At 33.9% G+C, this 17085-nt stretch overlaps 2 pseudogenes; both read right to left on the bottom strand.

The window, feature by feature from the left end:
• Window positions 1–8409: 8409 nt before the first annotated feature.
• LOC149176678 (antifungal protein ginkbilobin-like protein pseudogene) lies at window positions 8410–8917 on the bottom strand (annotated as a pseudogene).
• A 6733-nt stretch (window positions 8918–15650) lies between these two features.
• LOC149176677 (antifungal protein ginkbilobin-like protein pseudogene) lies at window positions 15651–16151 on the bottom strand (annotated as a pseudogene).
• Between the last annotated feature and the right edge of the window lie 934 nt (window positions 16152–17085).

Below are 17085 nucleotides of genomic sequence, written 5' to 3'. Positions count from 1 at the left end.
TGGTGAGACAATCCTTGTCACAATGCGACATTCAATGATGGTTGACCATGGTTGGCTATGATTAAAAATGGTTGACCATGATTGATATTATAAACCTAAGGGAATAATAAACCCAAGGGAGTAATACTAAAACCCCAAAGGATAATGAACCCAAGGGAATAATATCAAACCCAAGGGACTAATATTATAAACCCAACGTATATAAACCCTAAGATAAATAGTATAAACATTATAATAAACATGATTGACCATCGTTGATTTTCATATATCACAATTCCATTTTGGACCATGGTTGACCATGGTTGCCATCATAATAAACCATGGTTGACTAGGGAATAATAAACCCAAGTGATTGATACTATAAACCCAAAGGAACAATAAACCCAAGGGATTAATACTAAAACCCCAAGGGATTATGAACCTAAGGGAATTATATTAAACCCAAGGGACTAATATTATAAACCCAAGGTATATAAACCCTAAGTAGAGACAATTTGTTTCATAATGCGAGATCGGATGATGATTGACCAAAGTTGACCATGGTTGGTTATGGTTGACCATGGTTGACCATGATTGATATTATAAGCCTAAGGAATTGATATTATGAACCCAAGGGAATAATATTAAACCCAAGGGACTAATATTATAAACCCAACATTGGTAAACCCAAATATAATCCCAAGGGATTAATACTAAAACCCCATGACTGACCATAGTTGACAATGGTTGACCTTGATTGATATTGTAAACCTAATGGAATAATAAACCCAAGGGATTGATGATAGAAACCTAAAGGAATAATAAACCAAAGGGATTAATACTAAAACCCCAAGGGATTATGAACCTAAGGGAATAATATTAAACCCAAGGGACTAATATTATAAACCCAAGGTATAAAAACCCTAAGATAAATATTAAAAATACTAAAATAAACATGGTTGAGCATGGTATTTTTTATATTGAGACAATCCTTGTCACAATGTGACAATGGACCATGGTTGACTATGGTTGATTATGGTTAACCATTGTTGAATATTATTAAACCCTAGGAATATGAACCCTTAAGTCAATAAACCCAAGGGAATGATAAACCTAAGGGATAACAATTATAAGCCCAAGGTATATAAACCCTAACATCAATATTATAAACCTTAAAATAAACATGGTTGACTATGGTTGACTATGTTGATTTACATATAGAGACAATCCTTGTCACAAATATGCAACATTGTCCCATGGTCAACCATGGTTGACCATGATTGATTTTCAGATCGAGACAATAATTGTCAAATGCAACGTTAGACCATGGTTGACACTGCTTGATCTCCATATCCAACCTTGTTTGAACATTGTTGAACATGGTTGGTTATGATTGACCATGGTTGATAATGATTGATATTATAAACCGAATGGATTGATATTATAAACCCAAGGGATTAATACTAAAATCCCAATTGATTATGAACCCAAGGGAATAATATGAAATTCAAGGGACTAATATTATAAACCCAGTGCATATAAAACCTAAGATAAATATTATAAAAACTAAAGTAAACATGATTGGCCATCTTTTATTTTCATATTCAGACAATCCTTATCACAATTCCATTTTGGGCCATGGTTAACTATGGTTGACATCATAATAAACAATGGTTGACCAGGGAATAATAAATCCAAGCGATTGATATTATAAGCGAGAAGGAACAATAAACCCAAGGGATTAATACTAAAACACCAAGGGATTATGAACCTAAGGGAATAATATTAATCCCAAGGGTCTAATATTATAAACCCAAGGTATAAAAACCCTAATATAAATATTAAAAATAATAAAATAATAAAATCCTTGTCACAATGCAACTTTGGACCATGGTTGACCATTCTTGAACATGGTTTACCATTGTTGAATAATATTAAAACCCTCGGAATATAAAAGCTTTCATCAGTAAACCCAATCGATTCGTATTATAAACCTAAGTGAATAATAAACCTAAGGTATAAGAATTATAAACCAAGGGTGTATAAACCCTAAAATAAACATGGTTGACCATGGTTGACATCGTAATAAACCATGGTTGATCGGGGAATAATAAACCCAAGAGAATGATATTATAAGCGAGAAGGAACACTAAACCCAAGGGATTATGAACACGAGGGAGTAATATTAAACTGGAGGGACAAATATTATAAACCCAAGGTATAAAACCCTAATATAAATATTAAAAATACTAAAATGAACATGGTTGAGCATAGTTGATTTTCATATTGAGACAGTCCTTATCACAATGCGACATTAGACAATGGTTGACCATTGTTGAATAATATTCAACCCTAGGAATATGAACACTTACATCAATAAACCTAAGGGATTGATATTAGAAACCGAGGGGAATAATAAACCTAAGGTATAAAAATTATAAACCCAATGTATATAAACCCTAACATGAATATTATAAACCCTTAAAAAAACACAGTTTACCATGGTTGATTTCCATATAGAGACAATTGTTGTCACAATGCAACGTTGAACCATGGTTAACCATGGTTGACCATGATTTATTTTAACATCGAGACAATCTTTGTGAGAAAAAAATGTTGGACCATGGTTGACCATGGTTGATTTCCATATCCGTGTGGTTTGACCATGGTTGAATATGGTTGGGCATGATTGACCATTGTTTACCGTTATTAATATTATAAACCTATTGGTTTGATATTATAAACCCAAGGGATTACGAACCTAAGGGAATAAGATTAAACCCAAGGGAATAATATTATAAACCCAATGTATATAAACACTAAGATAAATATTATAAAAACTAAAGTAAACATGATTAACCATGGTTGATATTCATACTGAGACAATCCTTATGAAAATGCCATGTCGGACCATGGTTGACCATGGTTAATTTTCAACTCAAGACAATATTTGTCACAATGGAGCATTGGACCATGGTTGATCATGGTTGATTTTCATATCGAGACAATTTTTGTTACAATGCGACGTTCAAAGGTGTTTGACCACGATTGACCATGTTTGATTCTATAAAACATGGTTGATCATCATCAACCATGGCAGACCATGATTGTCCATGGTTGACTATGTATATAAACCCTAGTGTTATAATAAGCATAAATAGTGGGGTGAAAAAAAAAATTGTATCACCTCCATATTTATATCTATGCCATTTGATGTATTTATATGATTTTCTTTACAATATTTCCCTTAAGATTTTTTTATCCTAGATTGATTTGAATGATAGAAAATCGAATATGTCAATTGTACCAAATCTCAACTTCAGACATACAATATACGAAATATTAAACATTAATATAATAATGCACTATATTATTAAAGTAATTATCCAAAAATTAATATGTTATCTAATTTTTATTAATAATAAGGTTGTTTTTCAGATTAATCACATTGTAGAGATTTCGTTGACTTTTCAAACCAACTAATGTGGTTGAACCTCATGACAAATGGTGAGAAACATCCAACAAATGTGATTTGTCATGAGGATGAACCATATTAGTTGGTTCGAAACATAGACCAAATCTCTACAATGTGATTAATCCCAAAGACAACCTTATTATCAATATGGATCACAGAAATCTAAGATCTAACATTAATTTTTATTACTAAACACATTAATTAAATTATTATTTATAACACTTATAATAGATGAATCACTATATATTCAATCACATAAATTACAAAGTAACATATAAAATCATTATATATTAAAACAATGTTTTGCATTAAATCATTTTGTATTATATTAAATTAATCATATAAAGGTAATGTACATTGAACTACACAATATTGTATTGATTATAAATTATTATGTAAAAGTAATGTATGTTAAACTACACATTATTGTATTGATGATGGTGTTAAAGACTAAAAAGGGATTCTATTAAAATGATTTGGAACCATTATAGGTTAAAGAAAAGTTTTGTATTAAAATCCATGTCCATTAAAACAATGTATTTGTTTATAAAATTGATGTATATTAAATTAAAAAATATTATTATCAAATCAATGTATATCAAATTCCACATTATTCTTTTATAACTAAAAAACTATTAAACCACTTTAATAAAAAAATTAGCACCTTAAATTAAATTTTGAAATTGTAATATATTAGATTACAAATTTTGGAATTATAAAATTAAACCTATGTTTTGTATTAAATTCAATGTCTAAAACCCTAGTTTTATAATAAGTATAAATAGTGGGGTAAAAAAAAAAAATGTATCTCCATATTTATTTCTATTTCATTTCATATATTTATATGATTTTCTTTATAATATTTTCCTTCGGATTTTTTTATCCTAGATTGATTTGAAAGATAGAAAATAGAATATGTCAATTGTACCAAATCTTAAGTTCAAACCTGCAATATATGAAATATGAAATATTAATATATTAATGCATTGTATTATTAAAGTAATTATCAAAAAATTAATATGTTATTTAATTTTTAGTGATAATAAGGTTATTTTTTCAGATTAATCACATTGTAGAGATTTGGTGGACTTTTCGAACCAACTAATGTATATCAAATCAATGTATATCAATTCCACATTATTTTTTTAAACCTAAAAAACTATGAAGCCACGGTAATAAAAAAAATAGCACCTTAAATTAAGTTTTCAAATTGCAATATATTAAATTACAAATTTTTAAATAATAAAGTTAAACCTGTCCTACTGGAAAATCTGTATTTCAACAGTTTCATAAAGTATTTTTGTACCAAATTGCACTTACATTTGAAGATCTAAATCTTAAGTAATATGAATAACCACTCTTTATCTACCTAGTGCTATATATATATATATATATATATATATATATATATATATATATATAATATATATATATATATATATATATATATATATATATATATATATATATATATATATATATATATATATATATATCTATATCTATATCTATATCTATATCTATATCTATATCTATATCTATATATATATATATATAATTTTTAATAATCAAATTTACATTATACACCTAATAATTATTAATAAGGTTGATATAAGGCTATCGATGAATATCAACCACATTTTCTAATCTCGTTGTATATGTGGCTGAAATAAGCCCATGTGGGTATATGAAGCACATTTTTTAAATGTGGTTGTACTAGTATTAAGCACAAATCAAAACGCATCCTATTAAAAAAATTAATTAAAATTTTGGTTTTATATGTGGTTGAAATAAATCTATCTATGTATATCAACCACATTAGCAGATGTAGTTATATACCACATTAGTAAATATAGTTATGTTAATATTAAGAAAAATTAAAAACACATCATATTAAAAAATTAATTATTATATAGTTCAGCTTGTAGATCAAGAGTCTTTATTCATATATATATATATATATATATATATATATATATATATATATATAGATATATAGATATATATATATAACTACTTTTATATAACATTAAAATAAACTTTAACCATTAATGTTTCCCACTAGGTACATAACTACTTTTATATAAAATTAAAATAAATTTTAACCATTAAAGTTTCCCACTAGGTCCATAACGACTTTTATATAAAATTAAAATAAACTTTAACCATTAAAGTTTCCCACTAAGTTTTCCACAAAACCCATGATTTTCCAAGTCTTTGGACTAAAATTAAATTAAATATATACGAGAGGTGTTACATTTTTAATATAAGATGAATTTCACGAATACCACGAGATGTGGCCCATGTTAAATTAATATCATATATTTATATAATCCCAAAACAAAGGCGTTTCCATGTATTCAACTCATCTGTTTCTCGCTAGATAGTCAAGGAATTCAACTAGGAGAAATACCACTCCTCTCAACCAATGAGAATGGAAATCGCGTCCAATCCCCCCCGACATCTTTTCAATTCCAAAACATAAAAATGGACAATGACCTATCAAGGTATGTTCTCAGGCATCAAGACCATCGAGTCTAGCCTAGAACTCTAAGAATGCCAAGTTTGTCTTACGGCTTCCATTGGCTCTCAGTCGAGCTTAAGAACACCGTATGTGGCATCGTCTTGCCTCATCTCAACAACATCTTAGTTCAATGTTTTGAATTTCTTTTCACTTCCTTCAAGATGCCTCCAACCTTTCTCTCTTGCCTTACTTGCCTTCCTTTCCCACTAAAATGTTTTATCTCTAGGAAGAGAGGAAGTAATGGTCTTGTAAGCGTAAGTGCATCGTAAATGAAAATTTTCATCTAGAGTGTTTTGCTTTTTTTTGTGAATTCCAAGACTGCCATAACTACTTTTATATAAAATTAAAATAAACTTTAACTATTAAAGTTTCCCACTAGGTCCATAACTACTTTTATATAAAATTAAAATAAACTTCAACCATTAAAGTTTCCCACAAAATTTTCCACATAGCCCATGATTTTCCAAGCCTTTGGGGAATAAATAAATCAAATATGTACTTAAATTAAAATAAGCTTTAAACATTAATATTTCCTTCCACATAACCCATGATTTTCCAAGTCTTTAGACTAAAAGTAAATTAAATATATACGAGAGGTGTTACATTTTTAATATAAGATGAATTTCACGAATACCACGAGATGTGGCCCATTTTAAATTAATATCATATATTTATATAATCCCAAAACAAACATCTAATACCCTTTGAGCTTGGCGTTTCCATGTATTCAACTCATCTGATTCTCGCTAGATAGTCAAGGAATTCAACTAGGAGAAATACCACTCCTCTCAACCAATGAGAATGGAAATCGCGTCTAATACCCCCCGAAACATTTTCAATTCCAAAACATGAGAATGGACAGTGACCTATCAAGGTATGTTCTCAGGCATCAAGACCATCAAGTCTAGCCTAGAACTCTAAGAATGCCAAGTCTGTCTTACGGCTTCCATTGGCTCCCAGTCGAGCTTAAGAACACCCTATGTGGCATCGTCGTGCCTCATCTCAACAACATCTTAGTTCAATGTTTTGAATTTCTTTTCGCTTCCTTAAAGATGCCTCCAACCTTTCTCTCTTGCCTTGCTTGCCTTCCTTTCCCACTAAAATGTTTTATCTCTAGGAAGAGAGAAAGTAATGGTCTTGTCAGTGTAAGTGCGTCGTAAATGAAAATTTTCATCTAGAGTGTTTTGCGTTTTTTTGTGAATTCCAAGACTTCCCTAACTACTTTTATATAAAATTAAAATAAACTTTAACCATTAAACTTTCACACTCGGTCCATAACTACTTTTATATAAAATTAAAATAAACTTTAACTATAACTACTTTTATATAAAATTAAAATAAACTTTAACTATTAAAGTTTCCCACTAGGTCCATAACTACTTTTATATAAAATTAAAATAAACTTTAACCATTAAAGTTTCCCACAAAATTTTCTACATAGCTCATGATTTTCCAAGTCTTTGGGGAATAAATAAATCAAATATATACTTAAATTAAAATAAACTTTAACATTAATATTTCCTTCCACATAACCCATGATTTTCCAAGTCTTTACACTAAAAGTAAATTAAATATATTCGAGAGGTGTTACATTTTTAATATAAAATGAATTTCACGAATACCACGAGATGTGGACCATGTTAAATTAATATGATATATTTATATAATCCCAAAACAAACATCTAATACCCTTTGAGCTTGGTGTTTCCATGTATTATAAATATTTATGGCTCGTCAAATTTTCTGAAGTCTAGCTTTGACTGAAAAGGATAGATGACCAGAAGCTATTTTTATCACGTTCATGTACAATGCGAAGGGAAGCCATTTCAGTTGAAGGCACAGAAATCTCAAACTTTCGTTGCGGCTTCGAGAACGGGTTTTGGCTTATTGGTTGCTCCACGAATAACCAGAGATTTTTGTATTTCCACGGTTGACACCGGAAGTTGGAAATTTACAATACTTGGCAAAAATGTATTATTTTGCTTGGGAGAGATAGCGTTAAATTTGTAATTCCAACGTTTTCCTCCTCAAAATTACAAATCACAATATGCAGGTAAACATTACTTAAAACTAACTCTCTATAATTTCAACCAGAAATTATAAAAATTATATTAACTTCTTTTCCAATTAAATTTATTTAATTTACATTTTAATTAATCAATTTATCACTATTATATCCGGATATCACTAGACCAATAATTTTAATACTTAATAATATATGCAAAATCATATAAAAAACATCAGTTACAGCATATGAATAAAAATATTAAAAACTTCGATAATTACTTTGTGAAGTCGGATCAATTTAAGAGTACCGAAACTAAAAAAGTATAACATCTCACTAAACAATTCGATGTGAACGTAATTGTTCATGGTACTTAGTTTCAACCAGATTTCTATTAAAATATTCAAAAGTACAAAATGAATGGAATTATTGGCAGCGACAGCGGAACGGAAAATAAAATAATTTAGATAGTGACTGCTCGTATTCGATGAAACAGTCAGTTAGCTGAACTCGAGCACCGATGGCGTTGCCGCAAATGTTCCAGATGCGGCCCCCAAGGTTTTGAAGGCAGGCGGTGCGATCAGACTGAGAGATTCCCTGATTGCAAACCCCACGCCCATAGGCGGTGGGTGAGCCTGCTTGCGATGATTTGTAGTCGTAACCGCTGAAGGCAGTGTTTCCCTCTAGATCTGCGAGGAGGGATCCGAGAGTACTGTAAAAGGAACTTCCGCTTGGGATTTTCTGCGTGTTACACGCAGACGATACGAAGTTTAAGTTGGGAGTGGCTACAGCACTGCCCACAACCAGTGTTACTACCATTACTGCCAATGCAAAAGCAAATGAGTACCTCGTCGACATGGCTGGCTGGGTGGAATGATATATATATATAAATTGTACTCCGACAATGGGAAATGGTGGGTGGAATGATATATAACCTCTAATAATAATGCTGGCTCTTGCGATGCTTAACAATGTGTGTTGGAAGCCTCCATTTATAGGCTTAGGCTTGGTGGGGATGGGTGTGGGTAGCATTATAGATAACATCTGTGTGTGCTGGACACCGGTGGATGGGGACGCATGTGGTTAGTATAATACAAAGAAGGAAATGCACGACTCATTTTAGCCGCCTGTCCTGACTAGACCGTTTCCCCCTCATGAGTAGCCGCAGTCCATCACAGACCGTTCCCTCTGTAGAGAAAACCAACGAATAAGTAGCTCAGCTACTAAGTGGCTGGTTTATTGGGTTCTTAATAATTATTAAAAAACTAAGTGATTGGCTTATTGGGTTCTTAATAATTATGGCTTATTGGGTTCTTAATAATTATTAAAAAGCTAAGTGGCTGGTTTATTGGGTTCTTCATAATTATTAAAAAACTAAGTGTTTGGTTTGTTGGGATTCAGAGTATGGGAGAGTTTTTATATAATAAGAGAGATTTGTAATTTTTTCTCTACAAATGTTATAAAAATTATTAATAATTAAAGAGTTAATTTAAATATATAGACATATTTTATATAACATATCAAAGAAATATAAAATAATTACAAATTGCATTGTTTAAGAGAAGTTATTTTTTCATAATTAATTAATATTCCATATTCTAACAAAAAGATATAAAACATAAGGAAGAGATATAAAATATATTTGGTACTTAAATTATATTAAATTTACGATTGATAAGAAACTACATTAATGGTGGGCCTCTAGTTAGCCCCATCAAGTATGATCCACAACTTACGTAAATGAGACTACAAATCACCAACATTAAGATCACCATGTAGATGGATGGCATATTGATTAAGGTTCGTAAATGTTCAAAACACATGATATATATCTCCCATGTATATGGATGTCGTATTGATTAATGTTTGTAAATGTTCAATTCACATGATATATATCTCCCATGTAATCCTGATGTTCAATTGACATGATATATATCTCCCATGTAATCCGGATTAGGAAGAGATGGACCCAAATGTCAGATCAGAAAATTGTGCTAGTTGAACTACATTGCAGTCACATTAATTTATGGTAGGTGAGATATCACCATACTCCAAAACTGAACTGACAAAAAGGTTGAAAATTGATCCTCAGAAGTCTTTTTATCAATTAGGACTCTATTTTCTTCATTTTCCATTATGTTCATTCATTATCTTCCTCACATGAGACCTGTGACCTTTCACCTTCCTTTTCTGCTAATCTCCATTATTTTAATAGATAAATGTGCCAAAAATGCCATTTTGCATTTCCAAATCCTTAAACATTGCCTTTGGCAATTTCCTTAACCATATTAACCAAAATGAACACCCACAGTACGATGTTTTGCCCAACATTCAGCTTGGAATAAGTGTCCCATCGCTCGTGGTTATTATTTTGTCTTTATTAAATTTTCTTACATGGAATTTTCACGAGGGTTGTTACATTAAAGGTGTGATTCAAAAATCATCTTTCAACCCACATGCTAGAGCTGCACAAAATTATAACATTGTTGAAGACCTCGCTATGCCTCCTTCTGCAATGTTATCCCTCGAAGTGTTGCAAACATGCTCGACACAATGAAGGTTTTTATTTTTAGCGATAGCAGCTATTGATCTGTGTGATTCTAATATAATTATCTTTTGTCTTGTGAGTCATATCCTGAGACTTCCTCATCAACTAGTGTTCCAGATTCCAGTATTTTTTCAAAGCAGATTAGTGTTTCACATAGTTGCTGATGAAGGAGCTTCTACGTGTATTATGTTGATTTCTTGTTGGAAAACTTTAGGTTCTCCATCCATCAATCTGTCACCTACCACTCTAAAAGCCTTCGATGGAAGATTTTTTCATCCTTATGGAATCCTGAATGATCTGCCCATAGAACTAGAGGGTAAAACAGTCATGATCAAAGGTGGACCTACACTATTTCAATTGTGGTATCATCATTTTTTTGAATGATACAATTTCCTCACAAAGGGAAAATTGTCAAAGTAGACCATTTGTCTCACTACACTTCAGACCCGAACTCTAAGGGTACCATACCTTTTGTTGGAAAAATGAATACTCTTTAGGAGGATATTGGTGTTGGTTTACTCAAAGATGGATCACTGATGAGAACCTTTGCGCTCCCTCCACCGAATTTTCCATCTAATATTGTTGAGGTTAACATGATTACAACAAGCACTATGGAATCTTTTTATGTGTGGATAGTGCCTTTAGAGTCTGAATTAGCCTCCTATGGCAATATGCTTCCCTTGAGCCCATTTGAATTGGATTATCACGAAGGTAGATAATCTTCTGACCCATCATCTACTAATATTGATCGAGTGAATACGATCAATGATGATTGTTCTCCTTTACCTTGGTTAGAACAAGTTTCACTCCCTGATCCTCGACTGTACATTTCCTAATGATGAAGGTATTATGGAGGTCATGACTTCAAATGAAATTCCATGGAACGATTACCATCATCGTTAATCTTTTCTACCTAACCCTAATAAACTTGATAATGAGTTTTCAACTATGTTTTCACCTGTGTTATGCTCTTAACCCGCAAGATGATACCAAAATACCAAATATGCGAAGAAATATACCCAGAACATAGAAAAATGAGAAATAACAGCAAGTATTTTATTATTCAGGAGCCAATGTTCACTTGCCTCTTTGAGGGGGCAACCTCCAATAGAGCTGAGCTCAACTACAAAATAAGACATGATGCTCCTCGAGGGGAGTCTCTATCATTTATATAGGATTCATACATGCAATGCCATGGGGCAATACCATGGTTCTTATTAATACCATCTATCTAATACCATGGCCCATTTGCAACTAACTTTGGTCCCTTCATTAAATGCAGGTTAACCACTTACAATTATTAATATGGACATTATTTACTCTTTACTTAACTATAACTGTGACTCGATCCTATTACATAAATAAGGGGGTAAGGGTTGGACCCTAACATGCCCTCCCCCATAAGAGTAGCCTTATCCTCAAGGTTGAAGCGGTGGAAACTGCTGAAGGATAGTGGCTGGTTCACAGGTTGGATCTTCTCGAGAGGTGTCTTTCCATTTGACGAGGACTTCCTTGATCGTGCGGCCACGCAGGTGTCGTTCTCATGTGTCAAGAACCTGTGCAGGTTGGAGCTAGATTGACCCTTCTTCATCCACTTCAGGTAGACTAGTTTGAATTCTGCAATGGTTCCCAATCACTTTCTTCAGGCATGAGACATGGAAGACTGGGTGGATTTTTGCAGTGGGTTGCAAAGCCTGCTTGTAGGATTCTGACAACCCTTGTCTTTGAGTGATGTTTGCTTATATGGTTGCAGCCTCAAAAATACGTGATCCCCTTCTTGAAATTAGCATTCTAAGTGATGTTGATCTGCTTGTTGCTTCATGCGGTTTTTGGGCTTCATGAAGATTCTCTCTAAGGTGGGCCAGCATGGTTGTGCAGTTCTGTAGGAGTCTATCCACTGCTTGTACCTTCGAGCAACCCTTGATATGAGAAGTAGGGGAAGGAGGGAGTTGATCATAAACTACTTCATATGGAGTCATTTTGGTGGTCGCATGATAGTTGGTGTTATACCACCATTCGGGTAGAGGTAACCATTGTACCTAGAGATGTTGCTTTTCTGAAGTGAAACACCTAAGGTAGGTCTCCAGAAATTTGTTGACTGCTTCAGTTTGACCATCAATTTGTGGATGATAGTAAGTATTGAGTTGTAGTTGGGTACCTTGTAGCCGGAAGAGTTCTTGCCAAAAGTTATTGGTGAAGATCGGGTCATGATCAGACACAATGGAAGTGGGCATGCCATGCAATTTGAAGATCTGATACATGAAAGATTGAGCGACCGGATTCGGTGTAAAAGGGTGGGGTAGGGTGCAAAAATGAGCATACTTAGAAAGTCTGTCCACAACCACCATGATGACTGACTTGTTTCCTGACTTTGAAAGACTTGTAATGAAATCCATAGAAACCTCTGTCTAGATTGAGGTCGGTATGGGCAATGGCTATATTATCCCCGGGGATTTGATTGTTTCTCCTTTGTGGCACTAACAGACATCGCATTCAGCTACAAAAGTAAGAATGTCCTTTTTCATGCCTGTCCAAAAAAATGATCTTCGAGTGCGAGCATACGTCTTCTGAAATCCTGAATGTCCTATAGTGGGAGATGAGTGCAACGCCACCAAAATGGGGCTTTTGAGGGTGGATGTTGGTGATATTACGATTCTGTCCTTGTAGCGAAAAATCTCATCCTGCCACAAGTAGCCCGCTGTGGAATTTGGATCCGTCTGCAATTCATTAATGAGTTGGGAGAACCAGGGATGTGAAAACCAATCCTTGAGAGCCTCTTCAATCCATTCTGGAATGGGAAGGGAAATTGCGAGAAGGGTACTTTCCTCCTCAAATTGGCGGGTTAACAGATCTGCTACAACATTTTCGTGCCCTTTCTTGTAAATTATCTCATAATCATATCCCAGCATTTTGGCGAGCCATTTATTTTTTTGTGGTGTGGATAGGCGTTGCTCCAAAAAATATTTAAGGCTTTGATGGTATGTATGGATTTGGAAATGTCGCCCCAATAAGTATGGTCGCCAGGTATCTACTGCATGTAAGATGGCCATCATCTCCTTCTCATAGGTACATTGTCCCAGATTATTCCCACTTAGTTGTTGGCTCATGAAGGCCAAGGGTCGACCTTCCTAGATTAAGACTGCCCCAATACCCATACCAGAAGCATCACATTCAATCACAAAAGATTTGGTGAAGTCGAGTAGTGCTAATACTGGAGTGGAACACATGGCATGTTTGAGAGCTATAAAGGCCTATTGTGCTTCATCATTCCAAAGGAATGAATTTTTCTTGAGGAATTGAGTGAGGGGCCTAGTAATGCGACCATAATTGCAGACAAATTTGCAATAGTAGCATGTGAGACCCAAAAATCCACTCAAGCTCTTCAAGGTCTTTGGTTGAAGCCAATCCTGCATTGCCTGAATCTTTTTGGTGTCCACCCTGACACCTTCACGCCCCACAATGTGGCCCAAATACTCAACCTCTTCCATGTCAAAAGAGCACTTGGACATCTTGAAAAATAATTTATGCTTGCGGAGCAGTTGCAAGAGCATATCTACATGGTGAAGATGTGTGGCCTAGGGGCCACTGTAGATGATGATGTCATCAAAGAAAACAAGGAAATTTTTTCTGAGATATGGTCTGAGCAGGTGGTTCATAAGGCTCTGAAAAGTGGATGGAGCATTACAAAGACCAAATGGCATGACCAGGAACTCATAATGGCCTTCATGAGTTCGGAAAGCAGTCTTTAGAATGTCTACTTCTTTCATGTGAATTTGGTGGTAGCCTGAGTGAAGGTCGAGCTTAGTAAAGAATTGAGCCCCATTTAGTTCATCCAGCAAATCATCGATAACCAGGATGGAAAATTTATCTTTGACTGTCAACGTATTGAGGGCCTTGAAGTCTGGACACATACGCCATTCCCCATCTTTCTTGAGAACCATGGCCACCGGCGATGAAGGACTAATGCTGGGACAAATGACAACTGCTTCCAAGAGTTCTTTGATTATTTTTTCAATTTCATTCTTTTGGGCGAACAGATATCTATACGGGTGCACATTTGGTAATTGGGCCCTTAGGACCAAAGTAATGCTATGATCATGTTCCCCTCTCAAGGGTGGAAGCTCATGAGGCTTGTCAAAGATTGGAAGATGGTTGTTTAAGATCTGTTGCATCTCAGGATGAATATGAAGAGAATTGGGTTCGAAGGCCTGGATGGCATTAAATTGGAATATAACTCCATGGTGGCCCTTTTTTAACAATTTTTCCATCCGATGTGAGTTGATGATAGAGGGAGCTTCTAACTGGAGTCCCTGGAGGGTATGTGTGTGGTTGTTCTGCTTAAAACTCATATATAACTCCTAGAAATCTATTGTGATTGGGCCAAGTGTACAAAGCCATTCAGCACCTGGCACAATGTCACACCCTCCATTTCAGTTGAAGGCACAGAAATCTCAAACTTTCGTTGCGGCTTCGAGAAGAAGTAAAATAAGGTAACCAAAATCCAAAGAACGGGTTTTGGATTATTGGTTGCTTCACGAATAACGAAGAAATGGTTGAGTGATTCATTGCACGAATCCATAACACGGTTGAACACCGGAAGTTCGATCCCATGGAAATTTAAAATACTTCGCAAAAATGTATTATAATTTATATATATATACTTATTTTGCTTGGGAGAGATAGCGTTAAATTTGTAATTCCAACGTTTTCCTCCTCAAAATTACAAATCACAATATGCAGGTAAACATTACTTAAAACTAACTCTCTATAATTTCAACCAGAAATTATAAAAATTATATTAACTTCTTTTCTAATTAAATTTATTTAATTTACATTTTAATTAATCAATTTATCACTATTATATCCGGATATCACTAGACCAATAATTTTAATACTTAATAAATATATGCAAAATCATATAAAAAACATCAGTTACAGCATATGAATAAAAATATTAAAAACTTCGATAATTACTTTGTGAAGTCGGATCAATTTAAGAGTACCGAAACTAAAAAAGTATAACATCTCACTAAACAATTCGATGTGAACGTAATTGTTCATGGTACTTAGTTTCAACCAGATTTCTATTAAAATATTCAAAAGTACAAAATGAATGGAATTATTGGCAGCGACAGCGGAACGGAAAATAAAATAATTTAGATAGTGACTGCTCGTATTCGATGAAACAGTCAGTTAGCTGAAGTCGAGCACCGATGGCGTTGCCGCAAATGTTCCAGATGCGGCCCCCAAGGTTTTGAAGGCAGGCGGTGCAATCAGACTGAGAGATTCCCTGATTGCAAACCCCACGCCCATAGGCGGTGGGTGAGCCTGCTTGCGATGATTTGTAGTCGTAACTGCTGAAGGCAGTGTTTCCCTCTAGATCTGCGAGGAGGGATCCGAGAGTACTATAAAAGGAACTTCCGCTTGGGATTTTCTCCGTGTTACACGCAGACGATACGAAGTTTAAGTTGGGAGTGGCTACAGCACTGCCCACAACCAGTGTTACTACCATTACTGCCAATGCAAAAGCAAATGAGTACCTTGTCCACATGGCTAGGTGGGAAATTCGACTAATATGAATAAACTCCGACAATGGGAAACGGGAAATGGTGGGTGGAAGCCTCTAATAATAATGCTGGCTCTTTCGATGCTTATCAATGTGTGGTGGAAGCCTCCATTTATAGGCTTAGGCTTGGTGGGATGGGTGTGGATAGCATTATAGATAACATCTGTGTGTGCTGGACACCGGTGGATGGGGACGCATGTGGTTAGTATAATACAAAGAAGGAAATGCACGACTCATTTTAGGCGCCTGTCCTGACTAGACCGTTTCCCGCTCATGAGTAGCCGCAGTCCATCACAGACCGTTTCCTCTGTAGAGAAAACCAACGAATAAGTAGCTCAGCTAAGTGGCTGGTTTATTGGGTTCTTAATAATTATTAAAAAACTAAGTGGCTGGTTTATTGGGTTCTCCATAATTATTAAAAAACTAAATGGTTGGTTTGTTGGGATTTAGAGTATGGGAGAGTTTTTATATAATAAGAGAGATTTGTAATTTCTTCGTTACAAATGTTATAAAAATTATTAATAATTAAAGAGTTAATCTAAATATATAGACATATTTTATATAACATATCAAAGAAATATAAAATAATTACAAATTGCATTGTTTAAAAAAAGTTATTTTTTTCATAATTAATTAATATTCCATATTCTAAGAAAAAGATATAAAACACAAGGAAGAGATATAAAATATATTTGGTACTTAAATTATATTAAATTTACCATTGATAAGAAACTACATTAATGGTGGGCCTCTAGTTAACCCCATCAAATATGATCCAGAACTTATATTAATGAGAGTACAAATCACGAACATTAAGATCACCATGTAGATGGATGGCGTATTGATTAAGGTTCGTAAATGTTCAATTCACATGATATATATCTCCCATGTATATGGATGGCATATTGATTAAGGTTTGTAAATTTTCAATTCACATGATATATATCTCCCATAATCCTCATGTTCAATTGACATGATATATATCTCC

The sequence above is a fragment of the Pinus tabuliformis genome, chromosome 4_1 (genome assembly GCF_031772625.1).
Source record: "Pinus tabuliformis cultivar Carrire ecotype Pingquan chromosome 4_1, CPIR1, whole genome shotgun sequence".
Classification (NCBI taxonomy): Eukaryota; Viridiplantae; Streptophyta; class Pinopsida; order Pinales; family Pinaceae; genus Pinus; species Pinus tabuliformis.
This window is presented reverse-complemented; position numbering and strand designations above follow the sequence as displayed.